Source organism: Lagenorhynchus albirostris, chromosome 8, assembly GCF_949774975.1.
Source record: "Lagenorhynchus albirostris chromosome 8, mLagAlb1.1, whole genome shotgun sequence".
In the NCBI taxonomy this organism is placed as follows: domain Eukaryota; kingdom Metazoa; phylum Chordata; class Mammalia; order Artiodactyla; family Delphinidae; genus Lagenorhynchus; species Lagenorhynchus albirostris.
In genome coordinates, this window is record NC_083102.1 from 19,108,932 (window position 1) to 19,131,208 (window position 22,277).

At 39.6% G+C, this 22,277-nt stretch overlaps 1 protein-coding gene across 3 annotated transcripts in view; it reads right to left on the minus strand.

Moving 5' to 3' along the window:
- The window catches only part of EXOC4 (exocyst complex component 4), an 815,814-nt gene that overhangs the window by 402,652 nt on the left and 390,885 nt on the right, over window positions 1-22,277 (minus strand). The window lies entirely within an intron of this gene.

The following is a 22,277-nucleotide window of genomic DNA, read 5'->3' on the forward strand; positions in this document are numbered from 1 at the left end:
TCTTGGAGATCAGCTCGTCTAGTATCCACGTTGGCATTATTAACTTAGATGCTTACAGTAGTTTATAATGCATATTTATCCATATATGTATTTGATCCTCATAAGAATCATGTGCAACAGAAAAAGTCAACTAATTTACACCAGATCGCTCAGCTAACCATGTGCAAGTCCAATGGGGAGGAGAAGGACACATAAGTAAACAAGCTCCTCGCTTAAATCAGAAATGGGAAAGAAATGCACAGAAAATGAAATCAACCCACGTGGATCACTATGATAAAGGTATAAGTGTCTACGAATAAAAACAACAAGCAGCGAAAAAACTCAATTTAACAATTTGCATGATAATGCACATGCCTCAGAAAAGGAAACAAATGAATTATATCAGGTTGCTATTGGGAATAAAGGGCAGTACATTTCTATTTAATACAGCAGAGAGTCCCCCATCACTGTACAACGGCCTATGTACCTTTTATGGTCAAGATGCATGTGCTTACAAAAAGGAAAAACAGAGACACCATGAAAATCACTTTGAACTTGGCCTGCAGGTTGTTTCTCTGCATCTTTGGATGTGGTTTTGTTTTGTTTTTTTCATTACCATTATCAAACAGAAGGAAAAATCCCCAACTTGCATCGCAGCTGAGCCTACAGAGACGCATTTTGTCACAGGCCATTAATGTTCATCATTACACAGCTTAATGCAGTTGTCTGTTCCCTTTAGTGAACTCTGCATAGATTTATCTTTGACTAATGCAGCAGAGGCTAAGGGAAACTACAAAGGTCTCCGGATTTGTTTGCCTTTATGGGATAGCATTTTGAAAACATTCTGGGCCAAAGGGACTCTACAGAACTGGAGGTGGTAATATGTCTTTCTCCCATCACACTGGCTCTAATAGGTAATGGCTGTTCACAGGGATAAAGATCTGGGTACTCAGAGGCACCTTTGTTCAGTGGCAGAAAATTGTCCTTTTGGGACTGGAGCTCAGAAATCAGGAGAAAAACTGTATTCACAGACACACATTTTCTTACATACTCTGATTCCACAACCCTATCTTAGGCTCTGAAACTTCATTCATTCATTCCAACAAACATTAACTGAGACCTAGTATGTGTCAGGCACCATTCTAGGTGACAGGGCAATAACAGTGAACAAAAGAGACAAAAATCCTTGCCCCTGCACAATTTACATTCTTAGTGGGAGGAGACAGGCAATAAACCAGATAAAAGATACAGTACATAGATAGTGATAAGGGAAATGAAGAGCAAAACGTAGAGCACAGTACAGTTTTAAACAGGATAGCCAGGGAGGGCTTCCCTGGGATGGTAACATCTGAGAAGAGCTCCAAAGGTATGAAGGTGGTGACTCACATGAATGGCTGGTGGAGGAACAGTAGTGCAAATGTGCTACTGTTCAAAGGTTCAAGGAAAAGTTCAAGGAGACCAATGCGGCTAGAGGGAGTGATCTACAGAGAGGGCTGTAGACAACGTGCTCAGCATCAACTGGTAGGGGCAGATTATGTAGGGTCTTGTAGCCACTGTAAAGAATCCTGGTTTTTATTCTGCATCAATTTCTATTGCAGAGTTTTGAGCCAAAAGTGACATATTTTAACAGGATCACTATGGCTAAAAGGGAGGAGAGCAAGAGATCAAGCACGAGCCCAGTTAGGAGCCTACTTCACTAATCTTGGCAAGAGATGATGGTGGCATAGACCAGGGCAACTCACGATGGTGGCGAGCACTGGTTAGATTCTGGGTAATTTTAAGGAAAACCAATAGGATATGCTGATGGACGGCTTCTGGGTGTGAGAGAAAGACACGACTCCTAGATTTTTGGTCTGAACAACTGAAAGAATGGTGTTGCCATTTATCTAAGTGGGGAAGACTAAGGGGCAGCAGTTGGTGAACAGATGGTGTGAAATGTTGGGATCTCAGTTTTGGACATGTTAAAGCTGCGATTCCCATATGACACAGAAACAGAAATGTCAAGTAAGCTAAAAACATAATAAGGCTGGAGTTCACTGGAGCAGCCCAGGCTGGAGGTATAAATTTGGGAGTCAACAGCTTTATATGGTATTTTAAGCTCTAGGAGGAGATGAGATCCACAAGGGAAATGAGTATAGATCAAAAAGAGAAGGTGGCCAAGGACTAAAGCCTGGGTACCATAGGCTAAGAGGTCAGGTGGGTGAGGAAGAAACTCACAAGGAGCCAGTGAGGTGAGAGGAACACCGGAAGGGTGCATTGTCCTGGGAGAGAAGCCAGGAAAGTATTCTGAGGAGGAAGCAGCAATAGCCGCATCAGATATATGGACAGGGTTAGTAATACGTCAAAGCAGCTGGCCACAACAGTGGAGGCACTTTGTCCTAACCAGCAGGAAAAGTGTAGATCAGGAGAGAATGCACAGAAATGGAAAACTGAGGGTTATATTTGTCCCATGCTATCCCTTTTTCGATTTCAATTTCTCTATTACAAAAAAAAAGAGGAAATTTATAGTCTTACACATGTCATATTTTATTTTTGAGAATTGAGCATGTCTGTGAAATGTTTTGAGGACTTAGTAAAAGGCATAGGAAATCTCACTCTAAATAGAGTCCACTAATACATTTAGCACATCACCTGTTGCCATCTTGTATCTACTCCTTAGTAAGTCTTCCTGAGCAAGATTTAAAAAAAAAAAGAAAGAAAGAAAGAAAAAAATTCTGGTATTATTCTGCTTTCTCAGTAAGGCAGACATCATGTTACTTTTCCCCCCTTTGTTTTATATATGGACTTATTAATTTATTTTGAAGGAGAGAAGGAATGGGACAAAGAAATGAAGGAAGTGTCAAACAGGCTCTCATTTGCTAAAAAATGTTAGAAACTATTATCCTAGATTAAATATCTGAGAACAATCACTGAGTAAACTAATCCAACCCTTCAAAAATGAATGGCATATTGAGATAGGATTAAATGCCCTACTCAGAACTGCTCGAGGCAAAGTTCCCAAAGACACATAATCTCTACATCTCGTAATTTCTCCTTCTTCTTTTTGATTTCTCTGCAGCTTTTTAAAATAATTCTCTTCTCCTCTAAACATTCTTGCATGGTTTCCGTAACTGGCGTTGTCCTTTGCTGTCTGATCACTTCTCTCATCCTCTTAGAATGTTCTAAGATTAAACTGACCTCAGCTTTCAACTACCTTCAAGGCTTAAAAAGCACCTCTATGCAGAGTACCACAGGGATTAAAGGGCTTGGATTTAGACATCACCAAGATTCCTGTTTGAATCTCACTGTACAAATTACTAGTTGTGTGACCTACAGCAAACTACAAACATCTTTCTGTGTCAGCTTCCGCATCTGTCAAATGTGGGTATTAGTATGACCTGCTTCAGAAAGTTTTTGTGAAGCTCCGTGGAGGTTAGATGAGCTAATCCATGAAAGGTTCATCACTGAGATTGGCACAAACTGAGCATGCAAAAATTGTTGGCTATCACTGTGACTCCCAAATACAAATTCCCAGCTCCAGCCTCCTTTGATTTCAAGTTTAATTTCTGTTGCCGACTGGAAGTAGTCATCTGACTCCCTCAAACTCTTGGTGAACCAAAGACAAAATAATTAAGGGACATCAGAGGTTAGTTAAGATTCCATCATTAGTGATTCAATTATAGCAAACCATTCAATAAACGTTAGCCTTGGAGAGTGATGACTAAAATGGTCTTTCAGTAATGGAAATGGAACTTGAAATAATAAGAAGATCTACAAGGGGTTTCACGATCTCTTTAGCCTCTTCCTCATACAACTATATTACTCCATCTTCTTTGCCTCTGGTCAAGTTTCATTCTTACAGCTTTTACTAACGGTACATTTACTCAATCATCTCCATCAATGTCAAGGATCACTGGTCTAGAAAATGTCATATGGAACTTCAGAACCCCATGTTTCCGAGACATTTTCCTTTTCTAAAAAACTTGTATATAGTAATATCTTTTAAGTAACAAATCATTTCCATTTCAAATATTTTACCTTATTATTCTAAGAATTGTTTGGGAGGTAATACTAACAGAACACTTAGTACCCATACCTGTCCCTTCTCATCTATAAGAACATTCTAAAGTATGTTGTCACACCAAATTCCTGCTGGACTCGTAGCTCACTGTGTATTTTATAATGGATCCTCTGTATTTCTTGTCAAAACATAAACCACCCAATAATCTACTTTTAAATATAACTTCTCACTGCCATCCAAATTCTCTTTGATTTCACAAATATATAGCTCCTAACCATGAACAGCTAATAAAATATATCCATGGGACCGGTAAAATGTGTATTTTACAACTTCTGTATGAGCTTTCCACATTCTTTGTAGCTATAATCTTTCTACTTTTGCCCAGAATAAGGGGGCAGAATGCCACCACGGCCCAGGTTTTGGAAGTAGTTACTAAACTGTACAGAATTCCTCCTGCATTGCTCAATGACCGAACGCAGTAAGATGGGTCTGTGGTTCACTGTGATTTTGTGCTTCTTTCCCACCAACTGCAGCTCTTAAAGTAGTAATTCTCAGCGCCTCACTGTGTGAGGCCACAGCTGCGCTGCAAACATGGAGCAACAGAGACTTGAGAACACACGTGTGAATTGGGCTGACCTCCGTTCTCCCTCGCTGGGATGCTCCTGAAGCCCTCTCCCCTACAGCAATCTCAGGTGCCCCTCCTAACCAGCCCCCCCCACCCCCGCACCTGGCAAATAGCCTGGCTGGATGGAATGGTGCACTGGGAAGCAAAGGAAAATTCATGCCAGGCAAATGTGAGCTCAAATCTGTAATTTACCATGTGGTACTGTGTTCCATGACCTTGAGCCAATCACTCTGCCTCTTTCTCAGATTCCCGATTTTTCAGATCAAATGACTGTTACGAGATTTAAGACAAGGCGTGAAAAGTAGTTGGTACACACCAGGAGCTTAAAAAAATGAATCATGGCAGTCCCCTCCCTGCAGGCTGTGTGGCGAGCTTCTGCAGGTGGCAGCACAGCCCTGCTCATCTACTCTTCCCATCAAATTCTGCACTCAACTTCAATGAGGTGCTTACCGTGTATCCCCACAGAATAAAACTGGAACTGCGACTCCACATAAGGTAATCAGAAGGAACAAAGTTAAGAGAAGAAGAAGAAAAAAGAAACAGGAAAACGCTAAATTGCCCCCAAAGGTTTAATATTCTTCTGATTGGATGCTTTTAGAATTTGCAGAGTTCCACGAGGCCCATTCAGTAGGGAATTTATCTTGTCCATGGCTTATAGAGACCAACACAAAACAAAAACAACAGGCATTAAAGTGCTACATGCCTGTTATCAAGAGGTCTTTCACATAATATGGCAGAAACATTATCTTAGAGGGATAGGCATCTTTACGATCATTCCTGCTCCCCTTCCGTTTATTCTTTTTAAAAAATTATTGTAGTAAACATAGGCACACAGCTGTCTGTGTCTGCCTCCCTGTTCCCCTTCACCCTAGCTCACAGGCAGTAGTTTTCCCATATTAAACTTTGCTTGGAAAATACTCTGTAAAGAAATGACTGGAAACAAATTAGTCATTCTGCAGTTTATTGATTAAGCCACAGTAAATCAGGGTCACACCGGGTGTGCTTTGGGGAAGGGAAGCAATCAATTCAAGGCTGCGAAAAAAATTAATGAAAACATGTGCAGAAGTTTCAGCCCTTTTTTACCTCGTTTTGAACATTCACGCTGTGAGTCCTGAACATATTGCCCAAGGGCAATAACAAACCCTACAACTGGAGAAGGGAAAGCATGTTACTAACTACATGATACTGAAGGTGGGTAGCAGACAGGTGTTAGCTTCTTGAGTTGTTGAGAAATGGATGCTAGGAAAAGAAGACTTATCCAGAGAGGAAGACAGTTCAGTCATACTTTATTACTTATTTCTGGAAAAATCCATGTAAATGAAAGCTGCAGAACAGGTAAATGGCCATTTCCCCATTTAAAGTAAAGCAAAGAGGGTTTCTCTGGAACCAAAGTTGTAGAATGCTCATACAATAAAAAGAACAGGGGCTTCCCTGGTGGTACAGTGGTTGAGAGCCCACCTGCCGATGCAGGGGACACGGGTTCGTGCCCCGGTCCGGGAGGATCCCACGTGCCGCGGAGCGGCTGGGCCCGTGAGCCACAGCCGCTGAGCCTGCGCGTCCGGAGCCTGTGCTCCGCAACGGGAGAGGCCACAACAGTGAGAGGCCCGCGTACCGCAAAAAAAAAAAAAAAAAAAAACAGGAAAGTGACTGCTAGCTTTCCTTAATGTAGCACCAAATGGTAAGTCAGTGAGACCACGTGATCCTAGTAGGTTACAATCTTCAGGGCCTGTGTGGGAACCACCTAGAGAGCCTATTTAACACGCGGATCCCCCATGCCATGCCCAGAGTTCCGAGTTAGCAGGTCCAAAGAAAGGACCAAGAATCCACACTTTTAATAAGCTCCTCTGCTGATCTGTATGCAGGTGATTCTCGGAAGTCACTTTGACAAACACTGTAAAAGTATGAAATACAACCAAAATAAGCAAGAATTTTTTGCTTTGGAAAAAAAAGAGACAGAAATTCAAATAACGATACAAAAGCATCATTTCCTCTTGGAACAAGGCTAGATGACAAGGCTCTTTGAGCATCCTTAATATTTATTCACTTAGTGAATGAATGAGTAAATATCCTCATAGTTAGGAAATAGTTACCATTTACTGGGTACTTATGTAACCCTCAACTTTGTTAAATAGAAAGATAAAGAAACCAAGATTAAACAACCTGCCCGATGTCACACAATCAAAAACATTGTGGAGCGAAGTCTACCCTACACCACAGTCTCAGTTCCTATGCACTTTGAAGAGTCAATGGCTAATGGTTTGAGGGCAGGTTTCCTAAGAGGGGAGAGCATAGTTGCTTCTGTCCTGGAGAAACCAGCCCCGATAATGGCCTTTTGCCCCATGTATCTTAATCAGAAAAAAAGCTTCCCAGAATTCTAGACACAGGACAGATGAAGGTAATCTTTGACCCGCTGGGATTCTGTAAAGCCCTAGAAATATACTGGGAGGGGTCATATGGCCTGTGAACAACTGGTTGCACATTCAAGCCACAGTCATGGAAGAGCAAGGGCTAATGACCAAACAAGTTCATACCAGCACAATCTGGTGACGGTAATATGGAATCCCTGAACTTGACAGTCAAGGTTGAAGACTCACAGAGTCTTCACAGACGTGTGTGGATCTCTCCCTCTCTCTCACTGCCTTTTGCACGTGCCCTACACTCTAATAGGAAAGTCCCCCCACCCCAAATCCTGACTAAGTACAATTCATCCTCCAGGTCTTAGTTAGGACATTTCTTCTTTTAGGAGGACTTCCCTGACTCTCAAAGAGGGGCGGGAGTGTTAGGCACATCTGATTTATTCATATTGGCTTGCACAGGCCCAAGCACATGTACTGGTCTCCCTGAAGCAGCTCAAAGTGCCTAAAGGCAAAGACCATGACTTGATTTCTTCTGAAAGCTCAGACCAGTGCAGACCATTAAAAGATGCATTAAAAACCCCACACATCTCTTGGTTTCAAGTTTTTCCATGGAGGCTCAGTACCATTCAGTTACCCCCAAACATTGATTCCACACTCAACCAAGGCAGGGTCCACACTGATGTCTCAAATAATAGTGCCAACTCTTGTTAGATGAGAGGAAACTAACAAAACACACTCCCCCACAATAATATGCTCAGGAAATTGAAGATCATTTCTGCTTATAACTGTAATTTATATTAAAAGTATAATGACCCTCTATAGTGAAAATATATTTTCAAATTTGGAACATCACTGAAATTCAATTGTGTTTGTCAAGCAGGTTGGGACAGATTAATATAGAACTTACAGTGATGTTCAAGATCCATGCTAAAAAAAAATGCTCTTAGTAACAAAATTCTAAGAACTTCTTAATAGCTATGAACGGCAGTCTCTTCTTAGAGGTGAATGTTAATTATGAACAGAAAGAAATTGATGTCAGTGACTCTTTTGCTGGACTTCATTCATTATCATTAAGTTGATAAGAAGACAGAAGTGATCAGCAGATATGCAGTTGTGATCTATGCAGTTGGCATGACAAGTTTTTGTTTCTTTTAAGCATGTCTCAGTTCCTAGAAGAAATGTCATTTTTTTAATAGATCTTTATTGGAGTATAATTGCTTCACAATACTGTGTTAGTTTCTGTTGTACACCAAAGCGAATCAGCCATATGCATACACATGTCCCCATATCCCCTCCCTCTTGAGCCTCCCTCCCACCCTCCCTATCCCACCCCTCTAGGTCATCACAAAGCACCAAGCCGATCTCCCTGTGCTATGCTGCTGCTTCCCACCAGCCAACTATTTTACATTCGGTAGTGTATATATGTCGATGCTACTCTCACTTCGCCCCAGCTTCCCCCTCCCACCCTGTGTCCTCAAGTCCATTCTCTATGTCTACATCTTTTTTCCTGCCCTGCAACTAGGTTCATCAGTACCTTTTTTTTTTTAGATTCCATATATATGCATTAGCATACAGTATTTGTTTTTCTCTTTCCGACTTACTTCACTCTGTATGACAGACTCTAGGTCCATCCACCACCTCACTACAAATGACTCAAAGAAATGTCATTTTAATATCTGCCACTTCTGATGATCTCCTTGGCTGTCTTTGTATCTTCATGGCACATGTTAAGTTATATGAATGAGCTTTTTTTCCCCCTAAATGTCATTTGTTATTTGAAATACTCTTCTGGATTCTTTTCAAGTCCCCAAATCAGAAATTCTCCACCACCACCACCCTCGATTTAATTCCTAAACCTGGAAATCAAAAGTAAAACACAGGTAAATATTATATAAAACTTTGAAAGAAATCACTAAAAAAACTGTACTACATAATTCTACAATATTCTAGTTGGTGTTAATTAATTGGGACATCTTATAGAGAGAGTCATGCCTGATTCAATTAGTTCAAGTAACTGTCATTCTTGTTATTTTTGGAAATATTTTCTACTAAAGGTGGAAACATTTTTAAACAGGTAGCTATCTAGAGGCTGCCTATCTTTTTCTTCCATAAGGTTCACTATAGCCCTCACGATGAATTTGTTTAATGTAAATGTGTCTGTAGAGAGAGTAATTCCATCTGTATTCTGCTATCATTTCATCTGCACCATTATTTTAATTAATGGGTCATTCATCATTTTACTATATCTTTTTTGTATTTCAGGGGGCTACTGTTACCTTCTTAGTGTATGTATTTGGGATTTAAAAATAATTCTCATTATTCCAGTTACATACTTGGGATACTTTTCTACTGTTTCCAATCCCTAATTTCACTATTGTCTCTGCATAGGGAGAAAAGAAAGTAGCATACTCTACGTACTAATATGAAAACCCCCAGAATGTTATCTTTGTCACTAAAGCTTAAAATTCAGCCCTTAATAATTTAAGTGTAGGCAATCTTTCTCCAACTCCTTCCATACTTCAATATAGGAGCCATATATCCTATTACTTTACCATGAATAAGTCCCAAGCAACAGGACAAAGAGTTGCTGGTCCCAGTACAGAGATAAGAAAGGGGCAGATATTCCACACATTCCCCCCACCCCACCTCAGTCTGCTTTAGATAACCAACAGCCTCCAAATGTTAAGGTCTCTCAGACCATTAAAAATGGTAATCCATTTAAACTATCAATTTTCAGTTTCTATGACAACAGCCTCTACAAATATCATTTATCCAGACCTTACTGTGTTTCAAGTACAATTCTAAGTAATTAATTTAGGTACATTGGCTTGTTTTCTAACAATCCCACTAAGCTAATGGCATTATTCCTACTTTACAAATGAAGAAACTGACACTTACTGATGCTCAGTTACTAAAATGGGAATGGAACTTAGATGGCTTGACTCCAACACATGAATCTCAACAGTATTTCTGCCTTCAGGGCTAAACTCACTCACAGCTCTCAGAATTCTAGTGAACTTAAGGCCCTCCTGTAAATTCCTACTAAGGCATATTCTTTCATGCAGGCTTGATTTTTTATAAATCCTTATTCACGCATGCATAGAACCAGTGCTGGAATGACAGAGATGGCCCAGTGCACTACTAGATTTCTTATTAAGAAAAGACTCCATATACTAGAAACCCTATTTTACGAGTCCCAAAGGGGAAAAAAACACATGTTATCTACGAGGAAATTCATTTCTTCCCATGACTGCCTGTATCTTTCCTGACTAGATTCTTAATTACCTCCTATTCACCCTGACCTAACAAAATTGAATTCCTCCAGCCCTGAATTCTCTTCTGCCCCGGGCACTATGATGCCTTTACTCTCACACCATGCCAGTATAAAGACAGGAGCTCAGAACTGAGAACACCCCAACTCTCATGCATTTCTAGTTTGTTCACTTCAAGTTCTGTGCAGTTCAGAAACAGGGCAGTTGTTTTGAGAGTGACAACAGAAAAATGCTCAAAAAGTTGGGCTTCCTTATTCTTATCTGTCAGAAGAGAGGAAAATGGAGCTATAGAGGGAAGGAAATTCAGCTACACAGGGAAAGGTATTTGCTGAGATTTGGAGAGTTTACAAGCAATGACGGGATGTTTGCAGAGCTGAAGACCCTGGGGCGTGGGGGGGGGGAAGATTAGAGAAGGTATTTGCCCTGTTAACCTGCCAGAGGGGAACGGAAGTTCTAAAAGGTAAATGAAAGGCTACGTTTGTATGCAAACGAAACCAAAATAGTACAGAGCAGCCTTGTATACACTTCAAAAAATGACTTTGAGACACAATTTTATAAATGAAAGGGCGTGCTGGTATTAGTGGGCATTTTCAACTGTGACAGGCAAATACACTGAGAAACATTTGATCCTGGTAAAGTGCAGAGTCTTGCCTTGGCCTTTAGAAAAAAACTTCTGAAAGCTGGGTTATGGTTTTGGATTCCAAACCAATTCCATGTAATAGAGAATCTGAAAGTATAGTGTCTACCTACAAATATAAAACATTATTATTGTTAATATTAATGTTTTCCTTCCTCTCTGAAGTTTCCATAGAAGACACCCTCGGGCCCATCCAAATCTACAGGAAACACTACGTACAACTGGTCCATGATAGGTGCAAATATATCACTTCAGGTTTCACTACTCTTAAAGGACACAATCTCACTCATTTTGCTCTCTTCCTAAAATTTACTCTAATTAGAAAATTAGAAAATAGTAAGCATTGTTATTTATAGTTTTAAATTTGTCAAGTTTCTTTGCCCTGGAGACTTTTACTCCTTGGTTTTCTTCTTTTCAACCAGGAAAAGCAGAGTTACTGTTTAAGTCCAAAAAGGGTCCACTTTCATATAGTGCCTGGCCTGTGAGTTTTTAAGATAATGTCACAAAAGCTATTTTTATCTTTATATCTGTAAGTGAAAATCAGGATTATGAATGAGAGTTTGGAGAACGGAGGGACAGTCAAAATTCTAATTAAAAAAAGTAAAAATAGGGCTTCCCTGGTGGTGCAGTGGTTGAGAGTCCTCCTGCCGATGCAGGGGACACGGGTTCATGCCCCAGTCCGGGAAGATCCCACATGCCGCGAAACGGCTGGGCCCGTGAGCCATGGCCACTGAGCCTGCGTGTCCGGAGCCTGTGCTCCGCAACGGGAGAGGCCACGTCAGTGAGAGGCCCGCGTACCGCAATAAAAAACAGAAACAAAAACAAAAAAAATTAAAAATAGGCAATTGCTCTGAGGCCAACAGACAATGAGGCACTGAAGGCCATTGGTCCTGGGGCTGCTTTTCCCTTGTCGGCCGCCACCCTGTCTCCACTTCTCTCTTGCTACGTCTCCTTCCTGAACCCTCTCTCACTGTTCCCCCACTGTTCCCCCTTCTCTCTGCATCCATGTCACTCTTTTCTTTCTCTTTAATTTCCCTTTGTTACTTTCCACTCCTCCCATTGCTCCATTCCCTCTAAGTGGCTTGAATGCAACTGCAATGTTTTTGGGTTTTTTTAAAACAATTGTTGTGTTTATTAAAAAAGTGCTACAATCTCTATATTATGTTAAAGACAAATTTAATAGCTTATATTTCTCTACGAACAAAAAAAGAAAAACCTGCATTTTACCCATATGTAGCCTTCAATTTCTTTGGGAGTAATCAGAAGAAGAAACTCTCCACCATGTCCCACTTATCTTCATTAAAGATACACTGTACCTTTAGGCTGTATGCGAATGTAATCACAATTCACTCCCTCCCCATACATATACATTTCACAAAATACATCCTTATATTCTGAGTACTTATGCTGGTAGCTTTTCATCTACACTAAGACTATTAACTGTGGATGCCATAGGGAGAATGGCAGTTATAAACCATCAACGTTATAGCCAAATTACCCAGAAAAGGAAACCAACCAGTTTTTCTGTTTATCTCTAAGCTAATAAAGAGAACTGACTTACCAAATAACATCTGCCTACTAGAGTTTTGGAGTTACAAAGTAAGGTCCTTGTGGGCAATTCTGGTATCAGACAGAAGTCCTCAGAGTAATATTTAAAATCATCCTATTCAGTGAACAAGCAATCTGTATCTTCATATTATGGTTTAATGCTATGAGGCTAAATCATACTATAAGTGATCCAAAGCCTATTTCTATTAGAGTCAACAATCCCTTTCTTATGATAATGCAATAATTTTTCAGACTAATGAATCATGATGTTTTTCTGAAAATGTTCAATTCAAAACAAACACAGAATCTGTAGTGCTAAGAGACTATAGGTGTTGATTTTTTAATCATTTTGTTTTAATTTTTGGAAGATATATCATACTTTTCCTCGACATTTATTCAAGTTTGAATGAAAAGTTCCTGCTTCAGTTCAGAGTTTTGATCTTCTTGGCCGTGATGTGTTCCTTGGCCGAGACCCTAATGAGACTAAGTCTCCACGCACGCTGTCAATCATCGACATCAAATGCTGGGAGTGAGGAGAAAGTGGCTTTTTATTACAGAACTCTGAGGCCCTCTTTGGGGAGAAAAAGGGGGAAATGTGGTGAATGACTTCCTTCACTTTTCCTTCTTTCTCACATGGGGAGTACTTAGAACATATTCAAAGAAATTTTTATGGTCATAATAATTAAATCAGCAAAGAAACACCCTCTCTTCTTTTTTTCTTGCTTTGGGGACACATAAGAAACGTCCACTCCAGAAATCAAATGGACCAATCTCAATACTAAGAAAGCTTTATTCATAAGCTAAAATGAGAAACTTCTTCCTACCATAGGATAAAACAACACAGAAAATAAGAATATGACTCCTGGCTTTTCTCCCTCTTTGAATTTCTTGTACTACAGTTATTTTACATATTAGAGTCAATTCCCCCAAACAGTAAATATCCGGCAGGGTAGGTTATTCATTATATTTATGATAAGAAAACTATTCCCGACTTGGGGTCCAACACAGTATCAGAAGTCGGCCAGAATTATTAGTATAAAATCTTAATATAAGACTCACTTCCCTGTTCCAAGGCATAATTACTGTAGTAAGGGACCTTGAAATGGCCACTCCATTAGTTTTAAGTGGTATTAATTAGGATTTATAATTTAGATCCTGTGTAACAACACACAGGCACAAACACTGACCGGGTAAAGCTTTGGCTCTTTCTCTAAGAAATTACCAATTTGAAGATTAAAAATTTGACTAAGTAGTCTTAAAGGGCACACTTTTCATTCTAGAAAGGACATAAGCAACCTCAAGTTGCTGCCAGTGTGAGGAACAACTGAGCTTAAAGCTCCATTTCACAAATTAACTTCTGGCTGCATTTTAACTTCAAGACTTTTTTTTCCTTCACAGTGCCAGGAATACATTCCAGAGCCAATGTTCTCAAGTGAAAACATACAGTGTTTAGACAAGCAGTAATTCGCTAGTAATGTTTCCACATAATTATTTCACACACGATTGCTAATCACGCCACGTGAGGGAAATCTCTAAGCCAGGGAATATATCTTGGCCATAAAATTAAATTATCAAACTGATAAATAAAGGAAAAACAGTCCAATAAAAGACTCATTCTAAGCTGGTTCAGAGTATTAAAAAAGTCTGTTTTAGATACTTACAAAAGGGTAGCAATCTGGAACATTACCAAATCTTAGAAATATAAATACTTCCTTTCTCTTATCCCTGAAATGTTTAGCTGAAATTATTTTTCCCCAAAGTAGTGATACAATATTCAATAATTCCCCAGTCACTTACCATCAAACCTCTAAGGACTAAGGTCTTAAAAAATTATTTCATGAGGTCAGTTCCAATAGTTTCCCCACCAAACCACATTCTCGCTCTTAATACCCTCTCAGGCCACTAATGGGCAGCGAGGGAGGTAGGTTAGAGCAACACCAGAGCTCCTGAGGGCATCCTCTTGCTGAGAAGCAAGGCATTACACTCAAAGCACCTCCACTTCCCACCTCTTGCTCAAAAGGAAAGGCACAGAAGGTGGTGATTCACAGTTATTAGTGAGGTTCACACAGAGGAAAGCCAGAGAAACACTCAGAGCAGGCACACCTCTCCCTGCCTTCTTCAGAAACACAAATGAGCATGGAAGAAGTCAAGTGATAAATAATCTTTAGTGGTAAAAAAGTAATGCTTCACACATGGCAGTATCTGGCAGAGCATGTTACAGAGCCAGCTCGTGAAAGGCTTAGCTATGAAATTAATTCCAGTTGGCTGGATATGAACCCTGTCACATATATTGAAAACTAGATGAAACATAACTAAACATAATGATAAAGAGCAATGAAAGTGGCGCTGGAAAAGTAATCATGAAGCTTCAGGCTTGTTTAATGATTTTGTCAATATCTGGAGAGGACGAATTCCAGGGAACCAGAAGAAACCTCAGGGGGAGTTTTGCAAACCTTAGGAAGAAATTATACAAAGGGTTTGAAAATATCAGTATTTTTTAAAAGGAGAGAGGTACTATTTTAAAATAATAAGCTCAAGAAAATGCTAAGCTAAATTTTAAACCTTAAAATTATTTTCCTTTATGAGTGGTATACTGAGACTTACACCACGACAAAAAAAGTCCACTCAATATTCACTGCAATCCACCACAGAGAAAAATCACTCATTTCTTTCTCTTCCTGATATTTACGGCAGGCGATGGAAAGCACAGGTATATTAAGAGAAATGAATTAAGAAAAATTAAATACTTCTATTGCTTTCCTTTCATAAATTGTTTCCCCACAACTTCAAGTTTTTAACTGCTCCGCAAGCAAAATACAGTTGACTTTTGAACAACCCGGGTTTGAACGGTGCGGGTCCACGTACACATGGATGCTTTTCAATAGTAAATACTACGGTACTAAATGGCCTGAGGATGGCTGGATCCCAGAAGGCAGAGGAACCTGGATACAGAGGGCTGACTGTGAGTTATAGGCGGATTAAACTCCACATTGTTGAAGGGTCAGCTGTGTTCAACCAGCTGTTCACATTCTTTTTAGAAAAGTATAAACACTAAATGAACAAGTGAATTTTAAAAATCTGAAGAAGAATGGATATATGTATCACTGAATCATTTTGCTGTACACCTGAAACTAACACAATATTGTAAATCAACCATACTCCAATATAAAATAAAAATTAAATTTTTAAAAATTAATAAAGTTTCTGAATCAAACTGCTAATCATTTACTCAAACTTTTCCAAATAAAATATAGATGTGCCGACTCTTCCTCATATAAGAGTTAGGGTTAGCAAGATGATACAAACAAATGGTCTGGGTATGTTAGAATTGCTTTCCTCTCCTCTCATGGCTCCTGCTCTATCATACTGCTTTAAAATAAGGAACAAGGAATGTACCATATACATTAAGAGATATATGCGTTTAAAGTCAATTTGTAATAGCAATATGAAGACTAGAATATTTGAGAATATGATACTTGTCATATCTCACTGAAAAAAACAAGAGCTCACAATGGCAGGAGTCACTGGAGAAATAATGTAATGCCACGAAACACATGGAAATGCATGCTTTCCAGAAGATAATGCCAACAGAGAATGTTCATAAAGAAGCTATTCCTGTAAGTAGCACAACGGTTCTTGAAAGTTTTCATTTCACTTCATATCAAGATTCAAAGCTAATAGGGAGATCACAATGTTCTATTCTAAAAACACCCAAGTGCTAATTCTTTCTTGCAATAGAGACATCCCTAATCTGTGTACAGAAATTTTCTTTCACATAAATTAAATTTTATTTTAAATACGCTTGAAAATTTACCTTGGGTAAATTTATATAATAAAAATTCTTAAGTTATGCAAATAATTACACCTAATTAACCAGTTAAATTCATAAAGTTTTCTTCTAAGTCAGCCCAACTATTTTCAGATGCTTATCTTTTAGAAGCAAAACTAAGAGAAGGGTATAGTGATGAGACTAGGCCACCGTGACAAAGCACTCTGAGGTTCTGCTCTTGACCTGGCCTGCAATGTCTCTGGGACCCAGAGCTAGTCATATTGTGTCTTTTACTCTTCATTCTTTTTTTAACAGAAAAATCCTTTTTTCTAAGCCAGCAGGAGAATTATGGTTATGAACTACTTCCGTGGAAGAGCCCTAGAGCCTGAGAAACCTCCTATTTTAAGGGTTTTGAATAGAGGCACACCCTTGAAATACAGAGTAGGAGGTAAGGGCTCTGGGGTACTTTTGCCTGGGCTTTAATGCTGGCCCTTCTATTTGCAATAGGGTGATCTTGGTTAAAACACATCAACTCTCTAGGCCTCAGGTTCCTTACCTATAAAATAAGGATAATAATAATCCCTACCACATAGAGTTGCAGTGAAGAATGAATTAGATATATAGGTTAAAGCATTTAAAATATAGCTGGGGATATCACTAGGGCTCAATAATTTTAGTTATTTTTATTATCATTTACTTGAGACCTTTACGATACACAAGCAGATTGCAAAAGTGATACCCAGAACGTATGCTTAGATGATCTATTTCATCCCACATTACCCTAACATTCCTAGAATTCAGAATGTTTCAAAACGATTATTTACTCTTTTATATATAACCTGAAATACAAGGATCCAAGATGTATACTCATTATTCTTTCTGGGTACGAGTAGGAAACAATATTAGTGTTCTAGAAATGCAATGTTTGCATGGTATCAAACTTTTGGTGGCAAACTGGATGTGAGCAATGCTACCAAAATCACTAGGACTGCATCAATAAACTGACTCCTTAGGACTTCAGTAAGTTTTCTTGGAGTTTGCGGTGATAACGAGCATAGACAGCATTGATCCATTAAGGACCACGCCTGCTGCCTTAAGGCCTTCCCTCAAGTAATTCAATCTTGTTTGTTTGGGAGAGACTTTGAGTTATCTTAGGGACAGTCAAACACCACCTTTCTCAGGATATGCTAATATATTTAAATTACAGAGGGGCTTCCTGATTGCATTAGAAATGCATCTGTCTTCCCCTTCTTGTCTGCGCAGAGGGCATGCCACAGGCTTCATCACAACCAAATGCAAACTTCTTCTAGGCTGGGGTTGCTAATTATATTTAGAAGAACAACTGGTTTCTTTCTCAGTAGTTATTCACTATCCACCAAATAATATCTGAAACAAGTGTAGCACATATAAACATGTTTCATCCAACCCCCAGGTAAATCCCTATGTGGATGTTTAATACAAGAATGGGTTTGGTAGAGAGTCTAAAAGACTGAGAAGAAACTAAAAGGAAAAATAAATTGAAAATTTAGAAATATCAAGGCCTATTTTTCAGAGAAAGTAGAAAAAAGTAAATGAGATATAACTAATATTTGGAAGAAAAAATATCTAGTTCCCAGCAGTGCAGTTCACTTAAATTGCTAGAAAGGTTTCAAAATGGCAGCAGAGGCTCCCTTCCTCTCCCCAGTCCAAACTATGAATAAAACTTCCTGCAGACTCTCCAAAGCCTGTAACAAAATGCTCCTAACATTTACATCTGTAATGGTTTTTCTCCTCGAGAAAAGAGAAAATATGGGGAAATAAAAATTTTGACAGCCTTTGTGATGTTCAGTAAGTTGGAAGGATGTTTGCAAACTTCAAACCTGAGAGACTTGTTGTCGCACCTTTTCTGACAGGCAAATGTCTCACATGGGAAGTACCGGTGGTGTGTGTGCTTGGGTTTGGGGAGGGGAGGAGAGAAAGCGCTTTATGTGCTGTCATGGGAAATTATCGGTCTACCTTAAGGAGTTTTACAGATGATCATTTTAAATCAAACACAGGCAGCCTCTCAGCTAACAAAAGCACTAAAGATAGCAAAAGAGGTGACTTTCTCTCTGCTTCATCCTCATCTCTACAATGACCTAAATAAGAATAAGTTCTCCTTAAATAACTTTACCACAAAACATATTTGGAAATTTTATAATTTATCTCTGGATATCAAATAGATATCCAAGCAAAGATCTTAAGCTTGGGTTTCCCTGGTGGCGCAGTGGTTGAGAGTCCGCCTGCCAATGCAGGAGACACGGGTTCGTGCCCCAGTCCGGGAGGATCCCACGTGTTGTGGAGCGGCTGGGCCCATAAGCCATGGATGCTGAGCCTGTGCGTCTGGAGCCTGTGCTCCGCAGCGGGAGAGGCCACAACAGTGAGAGGCCCGCATACCGCAAAAAAAAAACCAAAAAAAACTTAAGTTTGAATACAATGCAACTCCCTTTCTCATCCTTATTCTGCTCCTTCTTCCCAAACATCACTAGTAATTGTAGATGTTACCATTTTCCCACGATAAGGCAGTTATTTTTCTATTCTAACATTTTCACTGGGTGTGGGTATATTAATTTCAAAATAAGACTGTGTCCTGCCCTGAGCCATCCCAAGATGATGTGTTAAGTGCTATAATGAAAATATGTCTGAAGCAAGATAACTTAAAAAATTCAAAAGGAAATCTCAAAAAATTCAAAAGGAAACTCAACTCACATCTTGCAAGGGCGGGTGAGTGTAAGACCAGTGAAAGTTCATAGAGAAGACGAGACGTGACTGAATCTGAAACAATAAAGTGTATGCCAGATAATGAAAATGAGCAGAAGGTTGGCATGGGTGGGTAGAGTTTGGATAGAAATAAATAAATGTGGGTAATAGCATGACAGACCTAGGGAAAGGAAAGGTCTAGTGAGGGTCTAAAGTATAAAAGGTGAGTGTAAGAGCTGTACGGATAAGGTCAAGAAGGACTTATACTCTACAAAAAGTCATTCCGACTGCAGTAGCAGACAACAGGAAATCACAAAGAAGAGGGAAGCAGCACAATCATTCTGGTAGAGGTACGGAAGACAGATTAGAGAAGTTTAAGTTTGGAGTAATGGGAACCAATTAGAAAGCTGAGAGAGTAAAGCAATGGCAACAGGTATGGGAAGGAGAGAATGGATATGAGACATAATTACGAAGCAGAAGTGACAAAAAATGAATGACAGTGCATGAGTCAGGTAAGGAGGATAAGAGCTTTCTAAGTGGATGCCAAGATTTTTTTGGTCACCAAAAGAGCTGGAGGCATCCATCTCTCAGGACAGGCAATAAAGGAAGATTAGAAGCAGAAGAAGATTTGGCATAGGACGTAGGTATGCATAGGGGAGTAGAGGTTGGGGATGGAAAATTTAGACAGATAATTATTAGTAGTTCAGTTTTAGACCCGAACCTGCTTCCCGGACCTTTGGAGACAGTTCAGTTTGGAGATACCGTTTTGAAAGTTATAGCTAAAAATACTGAATGGGTGAGATAATGGCAGAGTAAGCAAAGAAGAGTCTAGGAAGGCTCTGTGGAGAACATGTGTTGAGTGAGCAGGTAGAGAGAAGGGAAACTTAACAAGCCTGAGAACGATGATCTGAAGAGGAACAAGAGGCCAGAGACAGTGGTGACAGAGAAGCAAAGAAGGAAAAGATTGAAATACAAAAGCAGGATCAGTTGTGTAAAACAGTAATGAAATCAGGTAAGACAAGGCTGAAAAATACCCTTGAGATTTGGCATTGAGACGGTGACGGGTCTGGGTCAAGAGTGTGCAAATGAATGGGCAGGGAGGGAAAGAAATGAAGAGCACAGCATATACCTGAACAGCTCGGTAGTAAGGAAACAGGAAACTTAAGTGATAGGCTGGGGATGGGGGCAGGGGTGTGTGTGATATGCAGGATTAAGAAAAGAGATTTTATAAAATGGGAGAGGTTGAGCATATCTATGGGTCCCAGGGAAGAAGCCAGTAGGGAGGAAATGACTGAAGACAGAGAAGTGATAGGAGCTAACAAAAAGAATAAGATCCCAGAGGGCATGGAGGGAAATGGGACTAAGGCTAGAGGAGAAACTGCCTCTGAAAAAGGAAAGGCCACACAAAGAGATGTACCTCTACAACAAATAAATGCCTAAGAGTAAATAGGAAAAATTAAGGAAATTGAGCACTGGTGGGATAATGGGCTTCTTTGTCACGGATCTTCTTCTATTCTCAAATTACTACAATGCTTTAATAAGGAACAAAGGCAAGGACCATGTCTGGCACACGTGAATCGCTCAATAAATATTTGTTGAAAAAGAGGAGTAAATGAATAAAAAGTAATTAACAGAAAAATATGATTACATTGAAGAATTTTCCATGAAATTTCAGTTTATCTTAAGTACATTCAACTCCTAGTGAATGTCGGGAGTTGCATCTTGAAAAATCAACACATCAATCAAAAATATGTAAAAGAGAAAATGTAATGAATTAAGGCTTATAAAGAATAGGGCTTCCAACTTTCAGAGAAGGATGTTGGGTCCTTTTTATTCTTCAGTGAAATCCTCATTTTAATTTTCTTGAAAGCTTCAAAATAAGAAAGAAGTGTAGATTCGCTCAGATGCATTTTTGAGCACTGATGCACCTCTATCACACCCGCTCAGCATTTCTAATTTCACTTGAAAGAATCGATTTAGTAGCCTCTTTTCATACAATTTTCTTTGCTATCCTTATTTCCACTCTGACATTTAAAAAATAAATAAAATACGCAAACGAGATATTGATGGCTTTGCTGATGCCAGCACCCCAAGCACACTGGGCACAGCAAGAGAGCTGCCCGGGGGTGGCAGGCATCTCTGCTGACAGGGAGTTCTCGTGGCCACAGGAGAGGCTGCAGATGGATTAAAACTCAGAAAACAAAGTGGCTATGACAAACGTGACTGGACAGAATATACTATATTCTAATAACCGAGTAGCTAAAGTGAAGGCAATGAATAACGGTAATTAACAATAAGCTCAAGATAGTATAAAGAGGTTAAAAACACGTATCTTTTAATAAGCAAGAATTAAAATGCAAGACTCCAAAACCTACTAAAAGAATACTTAATATCGATCAAGCTTATTTTGTGCTTTTAAAACTTGCCTACCCACTTGCCAATGACTCATTTGTTCAAAACATTTTTACTGACTGTCCGTTATGGACCAGAACCACATGATTTACCTCCTCTCTACAGTTATGGTAGAGCCTCTCAGCTGGGCCTTAGCCTGCTCATTGCTTGCTGTGATATTCCTACGTATTAATATTTGCCTAAGAATGCTGACTTAAGTTGCCAACTATCTTTCTGTGAGAAAGATAATTTTTTTTTTTTTTTTTTTTTTTTTTTTGCGGTACGCGGGCCTCTCACTGCTGTGGCCTCTCCCGCTGCGGAGCACAGGCCCCGGACGCGCAGGCCGAGCGGCCATGGCTCACGGGCCTAGCCGCTCCGCGGCATGTGGGATATTCCCAGACCGGGGCATGAACCCGCGTCCCCTGCATCGGCAGGCGGACTCTCAACCACTGCGCCACCAGGGAAGCCCTAGAAAGATAATTCTTAATTCTGGGTTATATGACTTTTTACTTTTCTTAGTGTTGAAATTCTTGTTCTTTATTAAAACTGGCAAATTATGTTGGTTCTAATTATTTTTTTCCCTGACTGATTCATAAATCCCAAAGTCTGGGAAATACAGAGTCAATTAATTTTATCTTCCCAGGCTTTACTTCCAAGGACACAGTATATATTCATTACCTAAGTAGTCTGGCTTCTGGGCACCCTGGCTCACCACCTAGCCCACCTAGCTAGACCACGCCCCAGCTGTCCCCACAATCTCTTACTTGCGTGGGTGGCTCCTTGGTCCCGCAAGATAGGAAAGCAAAAGATTTCTTGAAAAGTTGTTTTGAAGGAGTTTAAATTGTAAGCAGGTCTTCGGACCATAAAATCCTAAAAAGTTCTCATTTACTCCAAAACAGTAATTAAATATTGTGTTTTTATAACTGCAAATTTCAGTGGTATACTGGTACAGTGACTGACATAAAGAAACCAACTACTGCT